General features: G+C 39.5%; 1 long non-coding RNA gene across 1 annotated transcript in view; it reads left to right on the top strand.

The window, feature by feature from the left end:
• The window catches only part of LOC108502217, a 51,653-nt gene extending 50,215 nt beyond the window's left edge, over positions 1–1,438 (top strand). The window contains exon 4 of the long non-coding RNA XR_001876377.1: positions 1,397–1,438. This is a non-coding gene — a long non-coding RNA (uncharacterized LOC108502217). The remainder of the gene's footprint in view (positions 1–1,396) is intronic.
• Positions 1,439–15,820: the final 14,382 nt, after the last annotated feature.

A 15,820-nucleotide genomic window follows, 5' to 3' on the forward strand; every position in this document is an offset into this window, starting at 1 on the left:
GTGCATTTTTCAAGAATGAATAAGGAGCTCTGGGTTTAAGTCACATCGACCCCCGGGTGCCTAAATTGCTTTGGAAATAGGACTTGAGGTACAAGAGTCAATGGAAATGGTTGAGGCTCTGCTCCCTCAGGCCTCTTTCAGAGTTTGCCACATTTGTAACAGTGATTAGTGAATTGCATGTTAAACAACTCTGAACTGCCTTAGTTTTGAGAGCCATATATTTAAATAGACTAAAGTTAGTTGTTTGCTCTGACAAGCCACAGGAGCTTTTCAGCAGTGATCTTGGCAATGGCGATAGCAGCTATCACAAGAAGGGTTATAATCCACCTCTGCAAACAGCACCGCTGGCTCCTGAACTGGCTTCCAGTTACTTTGCAGATCAGTCCTTCTGAAACAGCCTGAGTCTTGTGCAGTTTTTTTGATGTTGAAATTTGACATTTAATAGTGTAAGGGCAGAGAGGCAGTGCCTCCTTCATTCACCAAGAACGGAAGTTCAGAGTGCATGGTGCAGAGACCCATAACAGCAGGATAAGACTCAAATTAAAACTGACCCAATTGGAAAAATTAGTTTGATGTGGGCTAGTGGACAATGCTGACATTTTGAGACCATCAGTTTGCATGCAACAGGAAGCTGCATGCAATGTGATTAAGGTAGAATTTGGGCAAATGTGCACTGCATTTTGAGCACATCTGGCGTTGCAGAGTAACACTCATTGAACCAACCTGAATAACAGATCCTCTGTACATCCGTGGGAACTCTTGTTCCCTTCAGTGTAAGTCCTCTTGTGCAGTTTACGTGACAGGACAGGGTTTTGATGTCACAAATGGGTGTTGGGATGGCTCTTCCTGGTGACTACCCTCTCTTATCCCAATCTGTACACCAGCTGAGCTGCAGCCAGTCAGCAAGAACTCTTCACCCCTTTTCCTTTTTCCACCTCTCTTCCCTAGAAAAGAGTCTTCCTTACCCCTAGTGCTATATACAAGAGGCCTGCCTTTTGTGCCTCTTCAGCAATAAATACAGAGAAGTGAAATTCAAAATTTCTAGAAGACCAAATATTTTATGAAACCTATTTGGAAATATTTTTAACCTGTCCTTATTTCCTTACTTATTCCTCCATATGGTTCACTCACTCACTCACTGATGGTGAAGGCCCTCATTACTTTGGATGTAGATGCTGGTTTGGCTTTTTAGGATCATGGATGCTGGTGATCTCTGCAAAAGGCTTTCCCTGGTCCTACCTGAGCAGTGACTTTGAGGTGCCATCATTCAATCTCCAGCCCCTGCCCAGCATCATGCTTTGAGCAACACTTTCCCATTGCCGTCACTGGGCCATTGTACTTGTTCTGTTTCTTATTTCTTGGTATGTTTCTCATGATGGAGTATTTTGTTTCCCAGCAGTGGTACATGAAAGAGAAACTCAAAGCTCAACCAAAGGAGAAAACTGAAAAAAACACTCTTGTGTTAATCAGACAAGACATAAGTAACTGGAAGAAGAGGTGAGTTGTAGATTTCCACATTCAGAGGACACTGCTTGCCTTGTACCTTTCAAACTTGTTAGTGCCACTGCTGATCCAAGCAATATTTCTGGAAATTCTCGTTAAGATTCTCCTGCCCAAAGTCAATGGACTGCTTATACCATAGAGTACAAGGACTAAATTTACCTTTGAACTGCATATACAAAAAATGTGACTGAAAAGCTACCTCTTCATAAGAGAGCAAAGGAGACAATAAAATAGCTCGTGCAGGACCTAGTCTGATATTAACTCCTTCCATGACCTTTATATCATGAAAATCTGGTACCTCTGAGAGAAATAACCCTTAATGTTTAATAAATATTTTTAGGAATTATATAATATGAGGCCTGACTTTTCAAGGGCTACAAATATCAGTTGATCCCATTGCCTTTTATTAGCTCTAAAGAAGAATTTCATAGTAGGCTTTTACTTCTAAATTGACAATATTTTTTTAACAGAAAACAAAGCAAAATATGAACAGAAACACTATAGGTCTAGAAATGTTCTGATTTGTTTGCACAGCAGAAGCTTCTTGTTCTTCAGTGGAGGCCCATCTTGGGTTGTTATGCCCTGTGCTTTTGTCATGCTTTGTCTTTCCCTGTTTAAATTAAATCCCAAAGCTACTGTTGGATCGATTTTAGGTAAAGTAGATGTGGCATAAAGCCAGTTTTTCTTGGTTGAGAAAATACTTTCCCTCTGTGATAACATCTTTTTAAAAAAGGCGCTATCAATAAAATAATCAGTAAAGTAAGAAACATCAAGGTAGAGCCAACAGTCACACCAGAGAGTTTACTAATGTGTGAGAAACCCGCCTGTTTCTCGTAAGATCACCATAATAGACTGAATGTTTTTTGGTTTTAATTTTATATCAGCATAAGCTCTGCTCTCTCTATACAGTATAGCACTCTTTGTACTGAGAAAGTGGAAGTGACATCTATCCAAATAGACTGGCTCAATGAGTCTTGGTTATGATGACCTTATGCCTTTTTGATCTTTTGGTTTAACTGATATGTTTATTGTTGGCTTTGAAGCAGTTAAAGGTAGTCTGAAAATCTTTTCTTATTTCCTCCTTTTTTTCCCCCTTCCTCTTTCTTCCTTTTCATTGTAGAAAAAAAATACTATGTCAAGGAAAAACACTTAGCTTATGGATTTTTTTCTCTTCTATTACTGTTTTTATTACAAAGCAACCCTGAAGACCTTTTAATTCTCTTGACTGTTTAAAGATGCTTCATGAAAACATGACATCTGAGATGTGAAGACAGGTATAATTGAGTGCAAGATTCTGTTTGCCAGGAGTCTACTACAGTAAGATCCTAAGGAATTCAACAAAATGGAAAGAGTCAGTAAAGGTTTAGTGGAATTTGATAGGAGGCCCCATACAAATATCCAGATGAAACTATAGCCAATTATTCTTTGCTGAATATTATGCCTTGATGAAAATAAAATACCTGAGTTTAATCTTTCATTCAGAGTAAAGATTTGTAGTATAATGACCTGATTTAGCTGAAAAAAGGAAAAAATAAGTAAGTCTGACAGCTGAGAACAGAAGGGGGATTAATCTCAAAAGCTGCTAGTCTTTGTTTCCCATCCTTTCATTATTGTTCAATCAGAGCAAAGAAAGGACTAGCTGCCCTGACACAGCTCAAGTTTCATTGCTTGGAGAAAGGAGGAGGTATGGTGGAGAGAGATATTCCATTATTTACAGACAGAGGAACTGAGAAGAAAACAGAGAAATGGAGCCAGTTGATGCACCTTTGGGTCTGCCTGGTGCTTTGGGCAGAAACAGACTAACAGTGCCTGCACTCATCAGCAGGTGCAGCGAGGGCAGCTGAAGGTATGTATGACAGGATGGGATGGCACACAAGGTGCAGTAAGCCCCCTGAATGCATCATTATCCCACTCTTCAGTGTTACATTTGACCTCCAGTGCGCACAACAAGAGGAGAAAGGAGATGATGCTGTGACATACATTACAGTGCTATCTGCTCTTCTGATCTCTTTGATGGTGCCTCTTCTTGGCATGTGACATGAACCCAACTCTCATTCCACTTGTGAACATTTACAACCACAAGCTCCACTATGCACCCTAAAGGTCAGTGGTTGCTGCAAGTCAGGCAGCTGTGCAGCTACTTGCTTCAGCTGACCAGAATTGCACTTGAAAGTAATACAATTTACCATGTACTTCTTATGCCAGCTGTTTGAATTAATACTTGAGTTACTACATTCTCTTCAATCACCATGTTAAAGTAGCAAGGGACAGAAAGGCTGGCAAGAAAACTTTCTGCAAGTATGTTAGAAGTGAGAAAAAGTCCAGGGAATAAACTGGATTCACTATTAAAATAATAATAAAATAAGATGCCAAAAGTTGAGGTTGAGATGGTTGAAAAGCTTAGTGGTTTTTGTTTCTTGGTGTTTTTTGGCGTGTGTCAGTCTTCTGTAAAGTGGTCAGCTGTGCTCTGAAATTTAATAAGCTAACCTTAGAAGAAAATAATAAGATAGGAGACAGGTCATTTAATAAGATAGGAGATAGGTCATTTAGAGGGTATTTAGCTCTTGGGTATTTTCAGGAACAAAACAGATTTCGTGTCTCAGAAAATTCACTGTGATGTGAAGCCTTACAGAAACAACCTTAGAGCTATTAATGATTATCTTTGATAATTCTTGGAATATGCATGGGCTTCCAGAAGACTGGAAAACGGAAACCATGGCGTCTGCCTTTGAAAAAGAGTGACATGAGGAACTAAAAATGATAGTGTGGTCTGCTTAGCTTTGGTTTCTGGAATAATAGTGGAACAAATGTTCAAAGTATTTTTAAAGACCTGGAAGATGGTGAGGAAATGTGTTAATAAGATTTTCTGTTAAATTTCAGGGTTGTATGATCTGGTTATGAACACTTAGAAAAACTGCTTCATTGGACGACTCTGAGCTCTGTTATTAGGATTGTTGATTTTGGCTGGTAATTGCAATCAAAGTTGAATAATTAATAAAAGCAGCAATGGTTCAAAATGACTGCCAATTGTAACTACAACCTACTGGCACCTTCTGCTTTTTTGTGCTCTCTGTGACTATATTTCACCCATTTCCTCTTCTCATCCAGGATGGGACACTCTGCACTTGCTGCTTGATCCCTTTTCAGGGCGTCAGAGCTGGGATCTTCCAGGGGCCTGTAGCTAGCAGATACCTCCTGTTACAGGCATTCTGCCCACGTATATGGGTTTTGTCATCTCTTCTCCCAAGAACCTGTCATGTGAGAAATGCCTCTTGTTGAAGGAAACATCAGGTAGCCAACACAGTTGATGAAAAAACTTTCATCATTGTTAAACTGACAGCTGGAAAATTGATTCTCAGTTAACAGTTCTAATTTCTATTGCTGTGTATCTATCTCCTTGAAAATAATTCAGGTTTCTCATTTAATAACTTGAATATATTCTTTTTGCCTATGTGTCATGTACTGAATTTGCATAACGAGATTTGAAAGCATGTCCAGAGGTAAAAAACCCCTAAAATAACCTAGATTAGGTTAATGTCTCCTAGACAAGGAGACATTAACATATAGAAGCCAGAAGAGGGTGAAGAATAGCTTTTTCATGGCTGTTAAATATTCTGCAAGTTTACAGTAACATCTAATTTGACATTTCTTCATGAGCTATAGAGGCAAAACAATTATAACATAGGACATTGCAAACAAATGAACCCAAAGCATAAATGCAGAAGAAGCAAAAGGAAAATATTTTTGAATATAGTTATTCACACTGGTCAGGGGCCATAGTGTTACCCCCTTCAGCTGCCCAAGTATCCCATTCCTAGGCTTGTACCTAGTTTTAAGCTCAGTCTCCTGGTTTCTGGGAAAAAAAGGAACTGTACTGGTGTCCTAGTTTTGGCCAGGAGAGGGTTCATTTTTTACAGTAGTCAGGAAGGGAGCATGGCCAGACCCTAATTTTATTTGATTCCATCTCACAGTCACTTACCAGGGGTGGGAGTAAGGGATTTATTTCCAGGTGGGGTGGGGAAGAGACTGTTGGTATTTTGTTGCATTTTTTGCACATAAATAGTTTCTTTGTCTTACACCTTTTGTTATTAACATTGATACCTTACTGTTTGTTATCTTATCTCATTGCTGTTTCCAGTAAATTGTTCTTATCTCAACCCATAATTTTCACCTTTTTGTGCCTCCAATTCTCAGCTTCATCTCTGGAACTGGAAGGGGGAGAGAAAGGTCAAGGGAAGCAAGCAAGCGGCTCTAGTTTGGGAGAGTCTCGTTTGTGGGGGTAGAGGAGGACACTAGATTGGGAATTGCTATTCCTAAATCATGACAAGTGGTTTCCAGTGATTTTTTCACTAATTGGTGACTTAAGAGAAAGCATATACGTCTTATCATGTTTAAATTCTTACATAAATGTTCAAAAGAATGAAGTAACAAGAAAATCACTTGGATTTTCTGACATTCAGATACTTGAATCTCAATACTGCTTATGTAGAAGGCACTCACTAGTCAAGACTTCCCTCTCAGAAAAAAGGCTTGTTCAATTTAATCTATGGAGATACAAAAACCTTACCCATAACCTCTTCAGTTATATAGTGAAGAAGTAGATTACCAGACTTGAGCTGCAAGTCTGCAGGTGATACTGAAAATCAGTTTTTTTCAAGATGAAAGTGAGCTACAGAACTAAGATTTTGTTTGAGGGAAAAGAACATAATCTCCTGTGGTATATAGAATTTAGGTGGCATCTTTTGTAATCATTCATGAAATATCTAACTTTACAATATGATGTCAAGAAGTGGCTGAACAGCAGTCAGGGCATGAATACATCTGTAAATAAACCAGCAGAATTGGTGGATATTTAGTGAACTGAGTTATGTGTATTTCAGCTGTGCCATCTTCCTATTGTGAAAAAAAAAATCCCAGCAAACAATATTTTACTCGGATTAAACATTCTTATTCACTTTCCCTTCTATTTTATGTTAGGAATTGGAACTTAATTCTTAAAATCCAAATAAAGGGAAGAAATAACAGTAATGAGGTTATATTTGATAAATTCATATAAATGATGAACAGGATCCCACAAGCTTTTGAAATAAAACTGATTGAAATTCGTTCTAGTTGGCTCCCATAAATCTTAATTGTAAATCTGCATTTCACTTTAATAAGTTGCTAAATTTTAGGAAGCTGTGTTAGTGTTCATGTATACTTGGTTGGTTTTTAATTCACAAAGTTTATAATTCTGACTTCTGTACAGGAATGTGAACATTGTCATTTTCCATATGGGTGTTTATCTGCCTGGCAATATTTCTCTGATTCAAAGCATCCAGAGGAAATGCAGAAAGTTCTATTTGAGCACAGATTTCTGTACCTGGGATAAATTTGGCTTTTTTTTTTTTTTGTGGTACAACTTGTAAAACAAAAATAAATCATTCTGTCCACAAGGAACAAGGTACTGGTAAAACAAACTAGTATACACACGCATTTGCTTCAGAGAACTGTGCTCACTTTTTTAATGTCCAGAAGGAAGACTTGGCGTTTGTAACACAGTACCTGAGAGGACAAAAATCTCATCCTTTCTTCTTTCGCTGACTTCAAGGAGAATCGAGTGTTCTCCACACCTTGCAGGATTGAATCCTTTGTAAACTTCCTAATGATTAATATATGTTATGAATATCTATTAAATGTTACAGTAGGTTGATAACACCCAGCCATATCACTCATTTATTAAAAGAAACTGTTCAGTCAAAGTCTGAACAGGGGGGCGAGGGAGCAACTCAACTGGAGTTAGATTGATGATACTTCTAAAAATTGTCCAAGCATGTGTGCAAGAACCTGTCAAAGTAAGGGTTTAATAAATGAGAAAGTGAAGGGCAGGTAACTTTCCCAATATACAGAAGTTGTGCACATGCACGTGCATGGTTCATTTATCCTGTGCTTCCTAGCAGGTAAACAATACAAAAAGAGAGTCTGTTTGCTATTTTTGAGCTAGATTGTCTGGAAAAGAAATTTGCCAAGTCAGTCATTACTGGGGTTACAGTAGCATGCTGCATGGTATCACTGAAGACTGCTTTTGCATCAGCAAATTTCCACCAAACTCAGTGTAGCAATTCTTGCCTGTCACTCGAAGCACCTGCTCTGATCTTCTGGGCAGTGTCGGCAATAGTAGGACTGGGAGAACAGGCAGCTTCTGAAGAGAGGATGGGTAAGAGAGGGCAAGGAAGCAGGGAGAGGTGCAGATTAGCAACTGGGGAAGCAACTGATGCTGTGGAGATGCCTACTGCAGTCAGCCTCATCCTTCCTCCACAATGACAGCATCAGTGCCTGATTTTGTAGGAAATTTGCACTTTTCAGATGTCTGTTGCCCAAGTTAATTGCTGATTTTGCCTTTGTTGGAAGTTGGCCCTGTTTACACCAGAACTGGTAAGGTACCATGGTGCTGTGAAACTCTCAAAAGCAAAAGGACATGTGATATATCAAAGCATTTTCCTCCCTACTCATAAATTGGAGGTGTTTGTGGTGAATATTTGGTAAACTAGATGAGGAATATATTTTGAAAAAGAATGCGCCTAGTACAGGGATTGAAAGCTACCTTTAGCTTCTTGCCTAATGTGGAACCATCATCTCAACTCCAGGCTTTGATTGTGTAAGTCTCTGAGAGCAAAATATAAAGCACTTGGAAATGGCACTCAAGCAGAAAAGGACTGTTGGCTGAGCAGTTTTTAGTGCCTGAGCACTCCATAAAGAGAGTCTTTTCTGTGCAGTCATCTGCTCTGATTTCTCCCTCATAGCTACAGATGTTATTCCATTTGTGATTGCAATAAGGGGCTTGACATAGCCCACATTTCTAATAAACTGCTACAATACTTACCAGCTAGTTTTTTTATTACTAACCTCTTGTTTCACAACATAATTCATATGTAACATTCCTGATAGGTTACTGAGTAAAGTCTGGGAGTACTACCTCCTCTGTATTTCACCTTGTCATTTTGACATTATTAGTACTTCTGTGATTGCCGATGAGGTATCTTTGCTTAGTAAGCGGGCTGTGTGTTGTCTATGATAAAATGTTCCTAGGTTTTGGGGATTCAGGCTTTTGTTGGAATAAAATTGCAAAGGCCAAGTGAACTTTCTTTGCCTAAATGTCTGGTTTTGACACTGTGGTTGACATCTGGTATCTGATTTACTGTGATGTGACATGTGGTAGACTGAAGTTGCTAACCTCCAGATGTTTGTGATTACCTGTGTTCTGGTGTCTGTACAATAGGAAAACGTTGTAGAAGCTGGCTGGTTAATCTTGGTATTTACTGTCCTTTGAAAGGGGGAGGATGCTGCCTGGGCCATAAGGACACCCAACTGCCTCTATTGCTATTACCACCCATGCATCCCCTGCCTATGGACAAGGAGTTCCATTTCAGTACAGGTCCCCAGTCCTGGCTGAGAAATATTGAGGGTTGCTCGGTTTCTTTCTTTCTTGGCTTCCTGATGGACTTTCTGGAGGAATTCCAGACCTATACTCCAGTCAGGTCCCAATCCCTGCTTCTCCCTGTTCCCAAAAAGTCTTTCTGGATAGACCCCAGGTCTGACTCATTCACCTTGTCTGATGGTCACCAGCTGTCATAGGTTGGTGGCTGTCACAGTCACTGGGCTCCCTCTTCTCAGATATAGTAGGTCATCACCCTGTTAGGAGAGGACACTGGCTGTTCTGTGTCCCTTCAGCTCCCCTGGGCTCCTCTTCCCTCAGGAACAGCCCTGATCCCCTGGAGGCAGTATTTTCTGCCTCAGTTGGCTCAGGCAGCTGGTCATTATATAACGACCTCTTTGAATTGCCAGCCCCAAGTCTTAGCAGAAGCAGGAACCTTTGATGATTTGATAAATCCGAAATAGATGAAGGTCACTTTGCAGTCATGGTCAGATTGCCTAGAAATATCGTGGTCAGGTTGCCTAGAAATATCTGCTTCATCTAGTGGCATTTGGTGCCTTCTATGGGAAGGTGGATTTGTCCGAGCATGTGACGTATTTAAAGAGTGTGAGTCATCAACATCTGAAAGGACTTTAGTGCCCTCATATTGTGTGCTTGGCATTGGCAGTAAATGTTAGTGAAGACAGTATGCTGAGCCACACTGGAAACACTCACATCATTGTGTCCGCAGAAGCACTGGAATATCTCAGCAATTACTTCTCATGGCTCTGTTTGCCCCTTTGAGAGTGAGGAGTAATAGCTTATTATCAAGTTCTGTGGGATATGAATAGTGTGCAGCTCTTGCCTGTTAATTCCTGCTGAAATTGCACTGTGATTCCTGCTGCACACTGTAATGCAAGGTAAATTAAATGTATTTCTGGGAAAGGGAAAACAACCCCAAACCAAACCAGCAGCCCTTAAACAAACTAAATTAATTGTTTAATAATTTTCCTTGATGGAAGAGGCACGTGGATGGGAAAATTAACCAGTCAGGGAAAATAATATCAGGAGTAAAGAACAGAAATCAGTGTGAAATAATCACCATAGTATCTGGGTGCTTGTTCAAAGTCCAAAATTCTGCATCAAGTCCCAGTCTTCTCCTGGCAGAACAGAGGTTACTTTCTGTCATCTTGGCATAAACTGCTTAATATGATGCAATGTGAAAAAAAAGTCCAGGTTTGGGGTATGTGCCATTTATGAAGAAAATATCCTGTTCAGAAAAATTACTCCTATTCATGAAAGATGTAAACCAATGCCAGACGGATTTTAATGTAGGTTACATAGATGGCTGTACAATATAGTTTCCTCTACTAAACTGAACAAACCTTGCATTTTTCAATATGGGTTTCTTGGCATGCAAGTGGTATTCAGGAGCACACAAAGGAAGGGAAAGGTGGGGCAGAATAGAGATGAAGAATGAGAGGAAGTTGGCACTGACACAAATTATACTGAAAATGCTGTTTTAGGAAGGAAAAATGTAAATCATTTTAGTGTCTTTTGAGGAAATGTGCCCAAGTTAAAGTTGTCTTGAAGGCACATGACCCAGCCTGACGTTTTGGCAGCAGAAGGGTGTGTATGCAGAGATGAAATGCCCACTGATGAAGAGTGCTCACAAACAGCCTTTCTGAGGGTGACAGCAATGCCAGTACCTTTGAAGATCCGGTTACTGCTTCTGTCTCTGGACCAAGGGAATGAGGTACAATTTGTTAACAATGAAGGAAAATGGATTTCATTTTCCATATATGGATGTATTTTATCCCCCTATTTCTTCAAAGTCAGCAGGTAACCTAGCACTGACTCTGAGCATGTAACTGGTTCAAAGCTTTATTTTTTCCTGAAACAGAGAGAGATACCAAACTAAGTTTGAAATCATTGTAGTCAGTTTGGGACTGAACCTGCAAATAGTTACCACTTCAAATGCTGAGTTGGCCATAAAGTAACATCTCTGGTGGGGAGCTATTGAACACTGGGGCTGTCTATCCTCTCGGGTATACAAGGCCACATCACATGGAGTTTTTCTGCTCCTAACCCTCCTCTGATCCTCCACAGCCCTGGATTTTCCCAGTGCGGGCAGGAGAAGCCCTCATTTCTGCACAAGGCCATGATGCTTGGCAGATGGGTGTTTATTAATTCAGGTACTTTTTGTGGTCACTTAGCTCTATTCCTTTGGTCTCTTATTTTGCAAGAGGGAGGAATGCATTTTTTTGCAGCAGAGCCCTTTATACGTCTTTTGAACCTTGGCAATCCTGTGGGGTACATATATAATTGTATAAATGTATATAATTCTGTACATCTGGGATGTAAGCAGATAGCAGAGGTTATTTTTTTCCTCTCTCTTCTGTTTGATTTCTACAGCACAGCAGCACCCACACAGTGCCGCAGTGTCTCTACATCTTCTTAAGCCATATGGGAGAGGTACGAGGACCCTGTGGCACTCTGCTACAAGTGTGAAGAGTGCCTGTGCTGCTGGGGGAGCAAGGACTGTCCCTCTGGCTGAGCTGCACCTGAAAGTTTTGCTTTTGTCACATGTCCATTCCTCTTTTTAAATGCGGCATTTTTCAGTGTTAAATACTCCAAGGAATTGCTGGACCTGATCATGATAATTATGGGCCTGAACTGGGACACAAACTAGAAGGATTTTAGTCCCAGTTTAAACTGAACTAAGATTGGATTGAAAATGTACTGGTTCAGGTCCCATCTGCAGGCTGCTTCAATTACTGAAATCCCTGTTGCACTACACATGCTCAAATCTCCAATGTCTGGAAAGCAGCTGCCAGTGTTGGATGGGTCAGTTATATTCTGCAACTGCAGTTTCAGCCTGAAGAGCTTTAATTTCTCCTGGTGCTCTTTTGTGTAGCTTGATAGCTTTACAGACTATCATCACCACCCACAGCCATGGGAGCAGGAGAATTAGAAATGGGCTCTTTACAGAGGCTACCTGGGTCCTGCTGGGAGAATGGGTTAATTTCAAGGTGGAAGAGATTGCCTTGCTATGTGTGTGTGGGAACTGCTCTGGATCTTTGCAGGTTGCTGTGAAGGTGAAGCGTGGGACTCACAGCAGATGTTCTGAAGGGCAGGACTTTGTTTTCATATTACAAGAATTAGAGGTGTTACCTTCACTAGCTCAGAAAAATCAACACTGCCAAGTTTACCTGTGAGCAAAGAGCTCCCAAGTGACGCTTACACCTGCTACTTGCTGGTGCACTGTTTTGGCTTTTTGGATCCACCCTTTGCAGTTTCTTCGTGTGCTCCATTCTGGGTAAAACTTACCCTTAAGGAGGGAGCCTGAAGTCCATACAAAACTTGCCTCTTTATTTAACCTTGTGCTGACCAGTTAGGAATAAATTGAATCCCTTCTGATTTCTGCTTTCCAATCTGTATATTTTAAAACCTAAATTAACTGAGGCTGTTTCTGTCTCTCAGAAATATTAATAACATCTCATAGCCTCTAAATGCTTGGCTCAGAAATCTATTTTCTTTCTGAAGACTTTTCTGACTTTTAATAAAGAAGGAACTGCCAATCCCAGGCAGAGAAATACAAGAGCACTTTCTTTTTTGGTTATTCTTTAAAAAAGGATATCTTAAAAAAAAGGTTAATAGCTTGTGACCTGGGTATATCAACAAGGACACTTACTAGTATCATTTGCTTAGTCCTAGATGAAAACAATTTCTTTATCTTTATCCTTCAAAACGAAAATTTGTAGAACCTTCCTGGAGATTTAGGGAGATGTTCATTTCTTCATCACCAATTTAACATTACCATTTAATGTACACAGTATGTGGGCTTCTCTTCTGTATTTTGCAATGGATTCAGTGTAAGAGTCATAATATATCACTTTCACAAGCAATTTAGCACAGCACAAGGGAGGAAATGTAGCTGTACTGTCTTGCTACTTATTTTCTAATAAAATTCTAATAGATTTTGGGTTAATGACAGAGAAGATGACATTTATATCCTCTTTTTTTTTTTTTTAATCTGCAGCAGCACAATGAAGGAGGAAGTTGTAAGACCAGATGATAAGATAATGCACTCCTTGCTTGTGCACAATAAAGTACCCTTATAAAATGCTGGCTTGCCTTTGACACTTAACTAAAGTCTCCCTGTGAGACAGTACCTGGCAAGCCAGAGTCAGTAAGTCTAGTTAGGCTTTCCTTCACTAGAGATTGATTTGCTCCTACCGTGAAAGATGATCTGTTTTAACCACACACCCACACACCCCTGCCCAACAAGGACTTTTTTAAAAAGAAAGGCAGGAAAAACAACAATTTTTTTTAATGGTTAATAAAGGAAGAAGATTAAAAAGACTCCCTTGTTGATGAGATATAACCATTTATGTTCTTGTGTGATAAAAGGTGAATACCTATTTAGGATTTGTTTAGCATTTTGTCATCTGTAATGAGTCTAAAGGGCACAACAATTTGTCTTAACATTCCATAATGCAGTGAAGCTCATTTTAACAAATAACTATATAAATAACACATTTACTAAACCCCTTGGTTGACTGATCCTGTGCTTGAGCTGTAAAACATTTTTAATTGATAACAGACTGAATCTGAAGCAACAGAATGGATTCTTTCTATATAGAAAAATAAAATAAAAAAAGGAGTGTAAGACACTTGTATCTATGGCACATGTATCTATAAATCTTGCTGTGCATCTATGCAGGGTCTCACTTCTCATTTTATGCTCTTCAAAGTAACTCTGAATATTATCACTGACTACTTTGGACATGACACTGGACAATATCTACTCCGGAGTTTCCTCAAGTTTTTCAGAATTTAAATGAAGCAAACATCACAGTGTATCTCTGGAATGTCATAGTGTTCTTTGATTTCCAGAGGCAGAAAGAAGAATCCTTGCTTTCTGATAATCTTTTTAATTCTAGCGAATCCTACCACTTGATACAAAAGATGAGCATCTCTGTACAAGAGAAGTAAAAGAATATTGTGTCTGGATTTGGTGTTTATAGAATTGTGCAACCAATCTAAAAAGTTGTGAGACCTTAGTGCTGTCACCCATGACTTTCTTTTCAGTTCTCAATGGCTGTGTTTCAGTTCAATGTATATGATTTTTAAGATGGCTTTTGCCTGGTATTGCGACTCACTCGGCTCATTTTTGGAAAACTGAGAAGCAACAAATCAATAAGAAAATGAGCGTACAGAGTAGAAATAAGCCCAGTGGAAGGACTAGTCAAGCTTCCCATAGAATCACATCAAATTGTCTCTGTTCTGACCTGCACCTACCCGTGAAATAAGTGTAAGAGTAGAAGATCTGAGTTTTACTTTCTGCTGTGGAGGATGTTCTTTCTTCAGCAGTTCAGTTCAACTTCACTGGAGTCTAGAAGGACAGAGCACAGGCACCAGGCTGTCAAATGTATCTTTTCCCTTCCAAGGCAAGCCCTGAACAACTGGAAATGCACCGTTCATATGCCAGTGAGTTTACTCAAGTAAAACAGGTCAGTGTGTTTGTTGCAGGCAGAGTGGGAGCTTCAGACCAAGTTTATTAGAAAAGTCCTTGTGTTGAGTCACGAGGTGCAGAAAGAACCCCCTTGCTTTCGTAACTCCTCTCAGAGATGAACCTAGATGTGACCCGATCCAATCCTATCCCCTCAGTTAACAGTTTATGTCTAAGGTGCAACTGAGCCTTTATACAACTTTGTCCTGCAGGATTAAGGATGGCAACCCAAATATATTTATATAAATAAAATGAATTAAGTTGATTACAATAATGATAATGATTAGACAAAAAGAGCTTAATCAGAATTATTCACTACACAGTAAGGATTGCTGTAACTACTAGTATAGTGCTATTTTTTAAAGCAATATTGAAGCAATTATATTAAAGCTAGCAAATCCTGTTATTAATACTGGGCAAATCTCTTTCACTCAGCCTTGAGAAGTAACTCTGAGGGGTGTCCCCACTCAAGGTATGGATCATCACACACCTTAGGGAGGTATGCTGGGCAAGACTTGAGTAGTTTTTAAGGATGCAATACTGAAATAATTTAGCAACATTCACGTTGGCCCCTGCGGATGGTACTTTTGAAGTATTATCTGATCTCTTTTATTACCTCTTTCTGAAAATGAAAGGAAGTATTTCCATACCTACTTCTCTCAACAGACTATATGAAGTCCAGACAACTAGCTCAGGTGCAGACCTCTAGTTGCTGAGACCTAATGTTAGGTGTCTATATTATAGACTCTACCTAGCAAGTCCAATTTACTGTGACTCACTCCGAATTTGAGCTCATTTAGCATTTCATTTCTGATGAAGCATTCTGAGAAGTAAGATACATGAGGAGGAGCTGGAGCTACAGTGCTGGAGCAGAGGGACTGAGAATCTTCTCAGTGGGACTCCAGAGGGTCCTCTAGGGGTCTTCTGCTCTACTTCTCTCTGTGCTCCCTTGGATTATGTATGTGCATTTTTTAGAAATGACAGGTTGAATGCATTAACCACGACCTTTTAACTCACCTTGTCTGAAATTCTTTGTTCTATAGTGCCAGTCACAGTTCTTTGGATGCATCTGAGTAGTATTTTTTTAAAAGATAAAGAATACAGTCAATGTCCAGCTGAATAAGTACTAAGACTTTGTCATAAGATATGTTGAAAGCTCTTCAGTTGTTTTAAGAAAATAATCAGAATTCAGAGCGTATATTAAATTATCAACTATCTAATAAGCGTGCTACTTCCCAGCTGGGATCCTTCTGGTACATTCATTCATCTTCAACCAGTGTAATTAAAGATGAAAGGTGTAACACTGATGATCCTTCTCTAGAGATCTCATCAGTTTAATTCTAGAACTATCAATGGGAATGGAATATCATATAAATTGTTCAGACTTAATTGGACACCTGCTGGAGGTC

Source organism: Lepidothrix coronata, unplaced genomic scaffold, assembly GCF_001604755.1.
Source record: "Lepidothrix coronata isolate B3197 unplaced genomic scaffold, Lepidothrix_coronata-1.0 Scaffold4, whole genome shotgun sequence".
Classification (NCBI taxonomy): Eukaryota; Metazoa; Chordata; class Aves; order Passeriformes; family Pipridae; genus Lepidothrix; species Lepidothrix coronata.